We start from the raw sequence: 11,105 nt of genomic DNA, 5'->3' as shown, positions 1-11,105 counted from the left end.
CATTAAAAAAAACAAACAGCTTTAAATCTGATATATTTTTTGATAGATTCGCCTTTTCCGGTAATTTGTTATTAGAGTTTCTCCATTATCCCAAAAGCATTATTAACCAACTATGGTTTCAGTTTGTCATTGCTAACGTAGTTCAACGATTCTGTTTTTTGAATCCATATTTCCAACGAACATTCATTTGCAAAGTTGTGTGGTTGGAACTGCAGCTCCCGAACTGTGGTTTGAAGTAGTTTCTTATTAGCGTGATGTGGACTTGCATTGATCATGCTCTTGGGCACAATAAGCAAGCTAACATGCAGTATGTTCCAATCGCTTTCATTTCTTTTAAATATATATATATATATATATATTAATGTGTAAACAATCAGCGCCATGTTTGAAGAGTGAGTAAATCTGTAACATCAAATAAAACAACACGACAAGGTTCAAAAACAGTGAAGTAGTCCTCTGATGCCACGTTTCTAAGACCAGCTGAGAAAGCTGCAGACTGAATGAACCATGTACGGCAATTACATACTGCATGTTAACGCAATTAAAAAATGAACAGCTTTCTACTTGTGCAATTGACATTAATCTGGCAAAGTAATTGACACCGGTCTGACAATAATAGCAATCTCTAATCGATTGATTAGCAAAGGTTATTACTCCTCCACTTGTGTGTGAAATGTCATTTACAACCGTCTTATACCAACATGGTTCCACTGATGGAGATTTGGCCATTTTACTACGGAAATGCACCCCCGGATGATTGCCTTGTAGTTTTGTAGTCTTGCAATGTTATTAGGTTAAAAAAAAATGAAGCCGAGAATATAGCTGCAAGCAGCAATATTGTGGCCAAGTACGTTAATGCGATCCACATTGTAAAGCAGAGCAATATTTATATATTTTTTTGGAATCATAGAGCTATAAAGAGTCCCTTAAGGCATGTTCTTGGCCATACCACTTAGCCTAATGTTCTTGAAAATAATAAAGAAAAATTTGTTAGGTTTTTGACTTTGTCTGAGTCTGAGCCAGGAGTTTTCAAACTGTTGGGCATTTTGGACATCGCCATATTTTACAGCTGTACAAATTGTCCTGTAGGTGGCGCTGTCACCTAACCGCATATGTTGACCTAGGAACCTACCTGAGTCAGATGTGTTCAACATATTTTGTTGACCCTGGAACAATATTTTAACCCAAATAATTAGTCTTGACCATATCCCTACACCTAAACCTAACCGTAACTATGAGTAATCCCTAAAATCAGAGGAAATGATAAATGAATGACACTGATGTACAAGCACCAAACACTGATTGTAAGCCTAAACTTCACAAAAACTATAAACTGGTTCTTCAAATCTGAGTGGTTAAGTATATTGTTGCCCAGCTCGAATCTGCTAAATGTGATTAATTATAAGGCATGAAGATATTAAGAGATTAACATCACAATTTTCTTTAGAGCTGCTTTGAAATAATGTGTTTTGTAAAAAGCTCTATACAAAAAAATGTAACTGGACTCCGAAAAAAATGACAGCCAGGTGTTTGGGGCACAGTTACAACTAAACTCTTGTAGGAAAGTGTCTCTTTGGGTTCAGGAGTCAGAATCTGTGTTACACCAAATATTGGGTATATAAAAGCTTGATAACTGTAGAAGTAGTCTCAAGATTACCTGATCCAGATGTTATGAAAACTGAATATAAGCTGTAGGTTAAGTACAGACTGACAAATGATGGCTTTCGTGTATTTGTTCTGGCATCAGAGACCATCTATTTTCTCTTCGTACAAGTTTGAGCAGGTCAGCTCTCTCATGGAACACTGAAATAGGTGCTATTTGCATAAGTGAAGCCTATAATGCACAGTGTCATCTGGATTTAACTGGACAAACTGATGAAGCAGCAGAATTAAATTTTAGGAAAGTGGTTCTCCAGCATCAGGAATGAGGATCCCAGCGTTACACACAAATTATTTGGTGTATTAAAATGATCCAACCCAAATGTGGAGAAAATCAGATGAGAGCTTTAGGATGTTTAAATGCCATTTTTTTTGTTCAAATCACAAAAGTGTGGGTGAAAATTGAAAACAAGTGGACAATGTATATCCAGGCCACCAGTGTTGGGGGTAACGCATTACAAGTAACGCAAGTTACGTAATCAGATTACTTTTTACAAGTAACTAGTAAAGTAACGCATTACTTTTTAATTTACAAGAGAATATCCGAGTTACTTTTTCAAATAAGTAACGCAAGTTACTTTTTTCCCCCCAATTTATTGTTTGACAGTTCTCCTGTCCCTATGTTGAGAGAAATCAGAAGATGTTATTGTAGTTCTAAAATAATATGAATATGCATTAATTCATCTCACTCACAAAAACACAGATTCAGAATTCCTCAAAATGATTAAAAATGATGCAACTCAGAATATGAGCAAACCTGCAATAATTAAATGTTAAACAACACAAATATCCTAATTGTATTTAATCCCATTCTGTTAACAATGTCTTTGCTTCTGACCTTCGATGATCCAGTTCAGCCATACTAATAAGCAAAAATTACTCTAGACAAACATTTGTGTGTCTTCTTCATTCTACTGTACGGACGTAAATGTACTTTCCCTTCAGCCTGAGGCTTATTCATTTCACTTTTGGTGTGAAAAGGCTTTTATATTTGCCAAAAATAGAACTTTTTTATTTTAAAAACAAACAAGCAAGCCCTGTCCAGATTTAAAAAGGACTAGTCTTTTTTTATTGCTGAAGTGTGTTGAACTTTCTTCTTCTGCATTCTGCTGTACGGACGTACATTTACTTTCCCTTCAGCCTGAGGCTTATTCATTTCACTTTTGGTGTGAAAAGGCTTTTATATTTGCCAAAAATAGAACTTTTTTATTTTAAAAACAAACAAGCAAGCCCTGTCCAGATTTAAAAAGTAACGTAACACATTACTTCCCATAAAAAGTCACGTAATAAGTTACTTTTTTATGGAGTAACGCAATATTGTAATGCATTACTTTTAAAAGTAACTTTCCCCAACACTGCAGGCCACACTATTCAAAAATTATGAGCAGAAATGAAAGTCAAAACTGTCAGTAGTGCTTGGAAAGTTTGAGAGAGACGTCAGAATTGCTACCAGTAATGCCCTGTCCAATAAGTATACCAAATTTCACAACCATTTTGCATTTGATTTTGAACTTCTTGTTCTTGTTCTCAATGGTTATCAATAGTTTGTAAGAATGACTGATTTTGGTCTTCTTGTGGATACTTGCATGCTAAACATCTATAATGGCTGGGCACCCAAAGGCCTTTTAGTTTCTTCATTTACATGGTTATTTGAATGAGCTTACTGCCTTAAGCAATATAAGAGCGCTTCATTGAAAGCCACCAAAATCTGGGATATAAAGAGGTTGAGAACTACAAATGTCATGAAGATAATGCAGGATCCAATTCAGTATATGCCTTTAATATTTACCTCATCATAATTAAAAATACCCAGTTGTAGACAAATAATGGTCTGTGCAGCCTCAAGCAGAGTCCTGTATGAGTAGATCCTCCAACCGTACATCAAATTGCACTAGTGGGATACAAATTGTAAAACTTTCAGACAAATGTGAACTCGGATTGAATGTGTGCAGTCTGCAAATGAGAGTTATGGTGGCAATCAAGATTCCCTGCATTTCAGGCTGTTCATCATGTTATTAACTTGTAATATATAGTGCCAAAATCGGGGTGCCCAGTCCTGTTCCTGGAGATGTACCTTCCTGCAAACTTGAGCTCCAACCCTGATCAAACACACCTGAACCAAATAATTTATATCTTCAGAAGCACTTGATAATTACAGACAGATGTGTTGGAGCAGGGTTATAACTGAACTCTGCAGGTAGGTAGATCTCCAGGAACAGGATTTGGCATTACTCTGTCTGTCCAGTACAGGGCTGGGCAACTTTGGTCCTGGAGGGCCACTGTCCTGCAGAGTTTAGCTCCAACCCTAATCAAACACATCAGACATTGATTAGCTTGTTCAGGTGTGTTTGATTAGGGTTGGAACTAAACTCTACAGGACAGCGGCCCTCCAGAACCAAAGTTGCCCAGCTCTGTTCCAATAGCTTGTATGCCAAACCCAGCTTCAGGTGGGTCACAGTCCTGCAGAGTTTAGCTTTAACCCTAATTAAGCACACATTATCCAGCTAAGTCAGAAATTAGGCTTGTTTGAGATGAGCAAAATCTGTGCCGAACCAATCACCGGTGATCACCGCAAGATGCATGCCAGTTAGAAATGTCCGAGTTACGTCCGACTTGCTCTGATGTCATGTTGACGTGTGCCAAAAAATTCTCACGATGGTGAGGCGGCTGTGTCGGATTGTGCAGTCGAGCGCAGTTGCTCTCCACCGACTGCACTGATCAAAAGCATGATGGGAAACGATTGGCTGACGACACAGCTTAATGCTCATTGGTTCAGACAACTGTGATGTTGAGTTCTCTTCTAAAATGTTTTTTTTTTTTTCTGGTTCCATGTGATTATGTATTTAAATTATGCATGAATGTTCCCAAACACTATGACAGTGCGAACTCTGTGAGATATGTGATTGTTGTCATATTTCTATAAAAATCTAAAATACATGTTTGTATTAAAGTAAAAATGGATAAATACACCTTTCGTATGGAATTAAATAGCAAGCACTTTGAGTGTCTTGTTCATCATATTTATTTTCATATAAAAGCAACAGAACTGAAATTATATCATGTTTATTAGCAACACAGCACATGAGTGAGAATAACGCGATATCTGCCTTTGATCTCGTTGGTATCTGTTCCACTTAGAGAGGGCAGAACTGTCTGTTGACTGCGCTTATTTCACTCCTCCCCTAGCTGCCTGCTCTCGCCTTCATTTCAGGCGAGGCGAGGCGCATCTCAAACAAGCCTATTGTCTTCTTATTGGGAGATGAGAGGGTTTGTATTACCTACTATTGGAGAAAGCATAACGGCCAACTTGGATCACATGTGCCTTGATAACTAATCACATTACAGCCTTGACGTGACTGACCCTGCGTTCCATTCGGAAGGGCTCATCCCTATGCCCTAATCCCTTCAAAGTTGTAGCATTTGGACCAATCAGACACACAACTTTTTGTTATATTTAACAAATAATATCTAACTCCCCCTCACTTAACCAAATGGCCAATTACGAGGGTCTATGGACCCTTCCCCCAAAGTGCACCTAACACCTCAGAAAGGCAGAACAGGCCTCTGGTCACCATGACAACTAATCATGATATCACTGGTTTTATTACGCCTCCAGGAATGTGAGGAGGATAACCCATTCTGTGTCCCCAGGACAAACGCACCGTAGAAATGGACTTTTCTACTAATCTACAGTGGATCTAAAATATATGAATAGTCAATTATAACTAGTTATGGTTAATTATTCATATTTCCCCATGAGCTGATTCGCTACAAAGTGTTTACTCTCCGGAGTGAGAGCTTCGAAGGGTTGAAGGGTGTAGGAGACCAAACAACTGTTCGTAGCCCTTCTGCGTCATCATCACGTGCCCACACGGAGGCGCCATCGTCATGCAAAGAATCTGCGCAAAGGATCATGGGAGCCCGAAGTGTCCATCAGTTGTACCCTTCGAGATCCTTCATTCCGAAGGGCCCTTTGAAGTGGCCAGTTTTGAGCACTTCGGTTTGGAACGACCCTTCAATATGGCGGCCATGATTGTTTTCACTTCGAAGTGCCCTTTGGAGGGCGATATATCCCGTTTGGAACGCACCGTGAATTTCAGTCAAGAGTTGTGCGACACTGAATTTCTGTTTACGGATACCATAGGAATTAATGAAAAGTGCCGTAAGCTGAATTCAGTCTTGTTGCAAAAAGTCTGTGACATCTCTTATAAAGTGACATTTTTTTTGGTGTAAACTCTAAAAATAGTTAAATTCAAAACTATTGTTTAGTGTAGAACATGTTGAAGATTAGCAAACAGGTTGTCGATTCATTAAATGCTAGTGTATTGAAGCCTCTCCTCCATTGACATTCATTCAAGCAAAACAGCCTCTGGTCTCTTTACCTGCGTACCGCCAAAGTGGAAGCATAAGCATTTGTCGTTACTTTTTGGCTTGCCTTCCAGTGGCTTTGGCTAAGTCCTTCGAGGTTAACTTGGGTGTGTCCGAAAGCTGAAACATGCTGACTCTGCATGTGGCATAAAAAGGCAACCAGACCTCCAAATCAAATGATTTTCTCACATGCTGTCTACTGAGAGTGCGATGTCTTCCACTTTTGATGTCATTTTTAGTGAAAATTTGTATTGTAGTAACTAGCATCTTGCATAAAACGTGCCAAATTGGCTTTGCAGATTATTCTGCTTTGGTGACCCCTGACAAGAATGGGAGCTATCCGAAAGATGGAGAGAGTATTGTAGTAATGAAATATTCACTTTATCACCAAAGCACTCTATTTTCTGATTTTAGATGATTAAACTTTTATGCTGCCTCCTCAAGTCCTTCCAAAATCAGTTTGGGAAAATACAGCACAAATGCTGCCTGCAAGTTATTGCCTCATAAGGCAAGAGAGGCAATAAGTCAGCTTCCAAAGCTTTTGGACGCTACCCTTGAAAACTACATGTAGCAGGGTTGGAACTAAACTCTTCAGGACTGTGGCCCTCTAGGAGTTGCCCCTATTGTAGGCCCTGATCATGGTCTATTTTCATTTTATGTTAAAGAACATTTCCATACTAACAGCAATGGAATAAGCCAGAAACATGATGGTCCTGACCACGATGAAGCCAGAGATATTGGTCCATGCCCGCTGCAGTGGAGGTGATCATGTGTAGCTTGGGGTTGAGTCTCAATAGATGCCACAGCTTTATGGTGGCCAGTAGAACTAAGAAGGCTATCAGATAGCCCAGTACAGCATCTGCAGTTGCAGTCTCGTAAAAAGAGCGACACCTGCACCACTTACTGGTCTCGAGTCCCATGGAGGAGCTCTGGAAGGATAAAAGGAGGAGTTACGACAGTGAAAGACGAGAGAGGACCAGGCCTGGATTTTATTTTGTGGTTTGGTTCTGTTTGTGCGCGACAGTCGTCCGCAAGGGGTTGCCGTGCTATTTTGAGTTTATTTTATTATTGAAGTTTTGTTTGAACATTCAAACTACGCTTCCCGAACTACGAATTGAGTTACATACACCATTTTATTTTAATGTTCCGTGAGAAAACGGACCTGCACAAACATGTAGTAGAGAATGAAGAGGAAATAGATGGCCTCTGATGCCATAATAAATACATGAAAGCCACCAGTGGACTGATAAAGATGGACAGTCTCACTGAGATAATGGAATGCACCTGCAATAACAACAAAATTACCATGAGTCCAACCTTTGACAACATGAGAATCTTTTAAGAATATCAAGAGGAGATGCCTCACCCACTCCCGTGGTCTCAAATATGAGTCACAATGCAGAAGAGGTTCACATTTGCATTGTAAACTGTGAACTCCACAAAGACAGCCCGTGTATACATGTCAAGCCAGATGTTGTCATAAAGATATTGAAGACTGTAGGACAGGAAAGGACAAATTAACTAGTGTAACTTATACTTTTGAAACTACATTACCTGTTATAACACATTATGCTACCTGCTTGCATTCTTTTTATCTGGACCTAGTTTCACCACAAATCCTCCACCCTTATAAAGGGCCAGCCCACCCGAAACAGGGTTTGCCCGCAGTTTGATAGTGCCATGGTGTGAGTAAAATCTTAGAGCCATTCATATTTTTAAGTCCAGTTCCAGCCTGAACTTTAGGAACCCATGTCATCTGCATCCCAGGAGTATGGGGCATGACAGTCAGGAACAGAGTACTGCATGGTCTTGGCAATTGTACAAGAGTCTTTTCTTACCCTAACCTGGTGGAATCGAGCATTGCCAACAAGTTTTGAGTTTCCATCTGTTATGAAGCCTGAAAAGTTAACATACAACATGGTACATATAGGTCTATCGGTATAATAAACGAGCAGTTTTTAGCTACTTGAACAAGTAGACAACATAAACAATACATATTCAAGGAATACCTGAATATTGCCCAAACAAATTACTGAGCAAGGAGGGTTTAGCCCAATTTAATATATCTTTGTGCTTCATACTGTCTGAAATGCCATTGCTGAAACTCTGCTGGATGTGCTGGGTGAGGTAATATGCATGTGGATCTCGCTGGCCATATGCGACCAAGAGAAGCATCCACAGGAATCCCACATAAACTGCAATGTAAAAAGCTTTTAAACAAGCTGATCATTCTAATAATGAAAGCGAAATGATGACCTTCTTACTGAGAATCTCTCGGACGAGTGCAAAAACTTTCTGCTCCTTGATCATGTTGTTTCTTATCTTTTCTATATCGGTGGGAGGAGGAGGCTGATAGGAGCTACATGTGCTGTCTCCTGGCAATTCTGATTGCATCTGGATCATCTGTGGACAGATGTTTTGTCACTTAAAAGTGATTATCAAATAAGATGCAATAAATTCACTCATGTTGTTGATGATCCAGTTATCTGTGTTGGGTAGAGTCCCATCAATCGGAATATCTCCATATTCTTCTTGATCAACAGTTTTGAGTACCAAAGCAAAGAAGACTGCAAAGCCCAGTACCTAAAGAAATCAATACAAGCCCATCAAGTCCAGGTTTCTGTAGCAACAAAACATCTAGCGGACAGTATCAACAAGCTGCACAGGAAGTGGTATTGTACAATACAGATAAACACAATATAAAATACAAAAAAAGGAAGGTCCCATGAACTGTCTTTTTTATTCCATCTCTTACTTTTACAGGCTGGGTGATGAAGAGGCTTTCAAAGAATGACACCACCATTGAGATGAGCCAGCTGATGGAGCGCTCCTTCCCATAGGTCAACCCATACATCATAGTGAAGTATGCTGAAACCCCACTGGTGGCTACAACAAGAAACCAACCAACGAACACAAACCACCAGGGCAGGCCTATCTGACAACATTTTTTGCTGTCTCCACTGTTGCCCTCTGTGGAGCTGGAGCTACGGGTATGTAGACCACTTACAGAACAGGAGGAGACAAGAGGTTCATGTAGGTTCTTCATGCCTTGGACCTGCAATACAGCCTGGTTGTAGCTGTCTGGCTTAGAGAAGGATGAAGGCCCCAGCAGTCTCAGCTCTCTCTCTCCACATTTTGCAGTTGTTTGTAGAGATACTGGCTGTAGACGCTGTTTTCCATTTTGCTCTGGGTTCTCACAAAAACTGCTCTCTGTGATAGGAACAAAACAATATTACTGCTTCATGTATATATATATATATATACTGTATATATATTTCTGTCATGACAACTCTCGGAGGGATTGGCATGGTAATGTGCATGACAATGTTAATGTATTTGGTCTTGGAGGAATAGATCTGCTACGCTGCTGCTGCGGCAGAGCAAGTACCGGGACTTGCTACTGCCAATACATCCACAACATGCTGCTGTGAGCATGTAAGAAATACTGCTGCTGCAAATATAACATACATGAAATTACCCCCATATAGCATACATGAATCGCCTCGTAGCAGATCTATACAGGTGGAGCTGGGAAAGGTGGAGGGTTTCGGAAGCAAGCTGCAACTGCTACAGCAAACACTAGTCATATATCTGAATGTTGAGCAGCGAGCTCATTGGCTACCGATACACGAGAGAACCAATTAGCTGTGCCATGTGATAATGATGTCATTAGGTCAGATTGAGTTAGACCTATCGGACTGCGCCATCTAGTGTTTCATGCCAGAACTATATATATATATATATATATATATATATATACAGTATATACATACATACAGGTGCATTTAAAAAAATTGAATATTGTGAAAAGTTTTTTCTAACTTATTTCAAAAAGTGACACTTTCATATATTCTAGATTAATTACATGTAAAGTAAAACATTTCAAAAGTTTTTTTGTTTTAATTTAGATGATTAGAGCTTACAACTTGTGAAAGTCAAAAATCCTGTATCTTAAAATATTAGAACATTTCCTAAGATCAATCAAAAAAAAAAGGATTTGCAAAACAGAAAAGCTCAAGTTCATTAAAGTATGTACATTTATGCACTCAATACTTGGTCGGGGCTCCTTTAGCACAAATTACAGCATCAGTGAGGTGTGGCATGAAAGCGATCAGCCTGTGGCACTGCTGAGGCACTATTGAGCCTTCAGCTCGTATGAAGCCTTCAGCTGTATTGTTGGATCAACTTTTTCTCATCTTTCTCTTGAAAATATCCCATAGATTCCATATGGGGTTCAGGTCAGGCATGTTGGCTGGCCAATCAAGCACAGTAATATCATGATCAGCAAACCACTTGGCAGTTATTTTGGCACTGTGGGCAGGTGCTAAAGTCCTGCTGGAAAAGGAAATCAGCATCTCCATAAAGCTTGTCAGCAGATGGAAGCATAAATGCTCCAAAATCTCCTGGTAGATGGCTGCATTGACTTTGGACTTGATAAAACCCAATGGACCAACACCAGTAGACGTCACGGCACCCCAAATCATCAGTATCTATTCAGAGAACTCCTTACCAGAAAGCGTCAAGGAGACCAAAGACGTACTGAGGTTTGTAAGCAGAAAACTAGCCTGTAACTGTAGCCAGGAAGAATGAGTTAGGAGAGATGTCTTGCTACCAATGTGTTGCTTCCATTTAAATTCTCCTGGATGGGTTAAGAAGTACCTGAGCAGTGTCTGTCAGCTCATGACCCTGTGTGGTAAGGCCTGCAACCACATTAGCACTCATCTGCACCTCTGCTGGATTCTTCGGAGGGAAGGAACTTGTGGCAGCACTCAAACGCTGCAACATCTGCTGTCTCAGCTTCAGTTAGAAGAGGAATATTTGGTTAACAGGTGGGTATATAAATCACTTCTGAATGTGCATATTTCCTATAGGCTACCTCTTTTTTGACACTGTCATGCTGTCCTTCAGGTAATGCATCGTTCGGTCCGTCAACACAGACTAAAACATCTGTGCCAGTGAGTCGACCTTGTTGCTGCAGCTGAGACACCTGGTTGGAAACCAGCGCCTGGAGCTCTCCAACTGTGTGATTACTACTGGTGTCCTTAACCTGGAACATGATGCACAACAATTTCATTTCC

The sequence above is a fragment of the Sinocyclocheilus grahami genome, unplaced genomic scaffold (genome assembly GCF_001515645.1).
Source record: "Sinocyclocheilus grahami isolate Dianchi unplaced genomic scaffold, SAMN03320097.WGS_v1.1 scaffold62.1, whole genome shotgun sequence".
Classification (NCBI taxonomy): domain Eukaryota; kingdom Metazoa; phylum Chordata; class Actinopteri; order Cypriniformes; family Cyprinidae; genus Sinocyclocheilus; species Sinocyclocheilus grahami.
Note: the sequence above shows the minus strand (reverse complement) of the source record.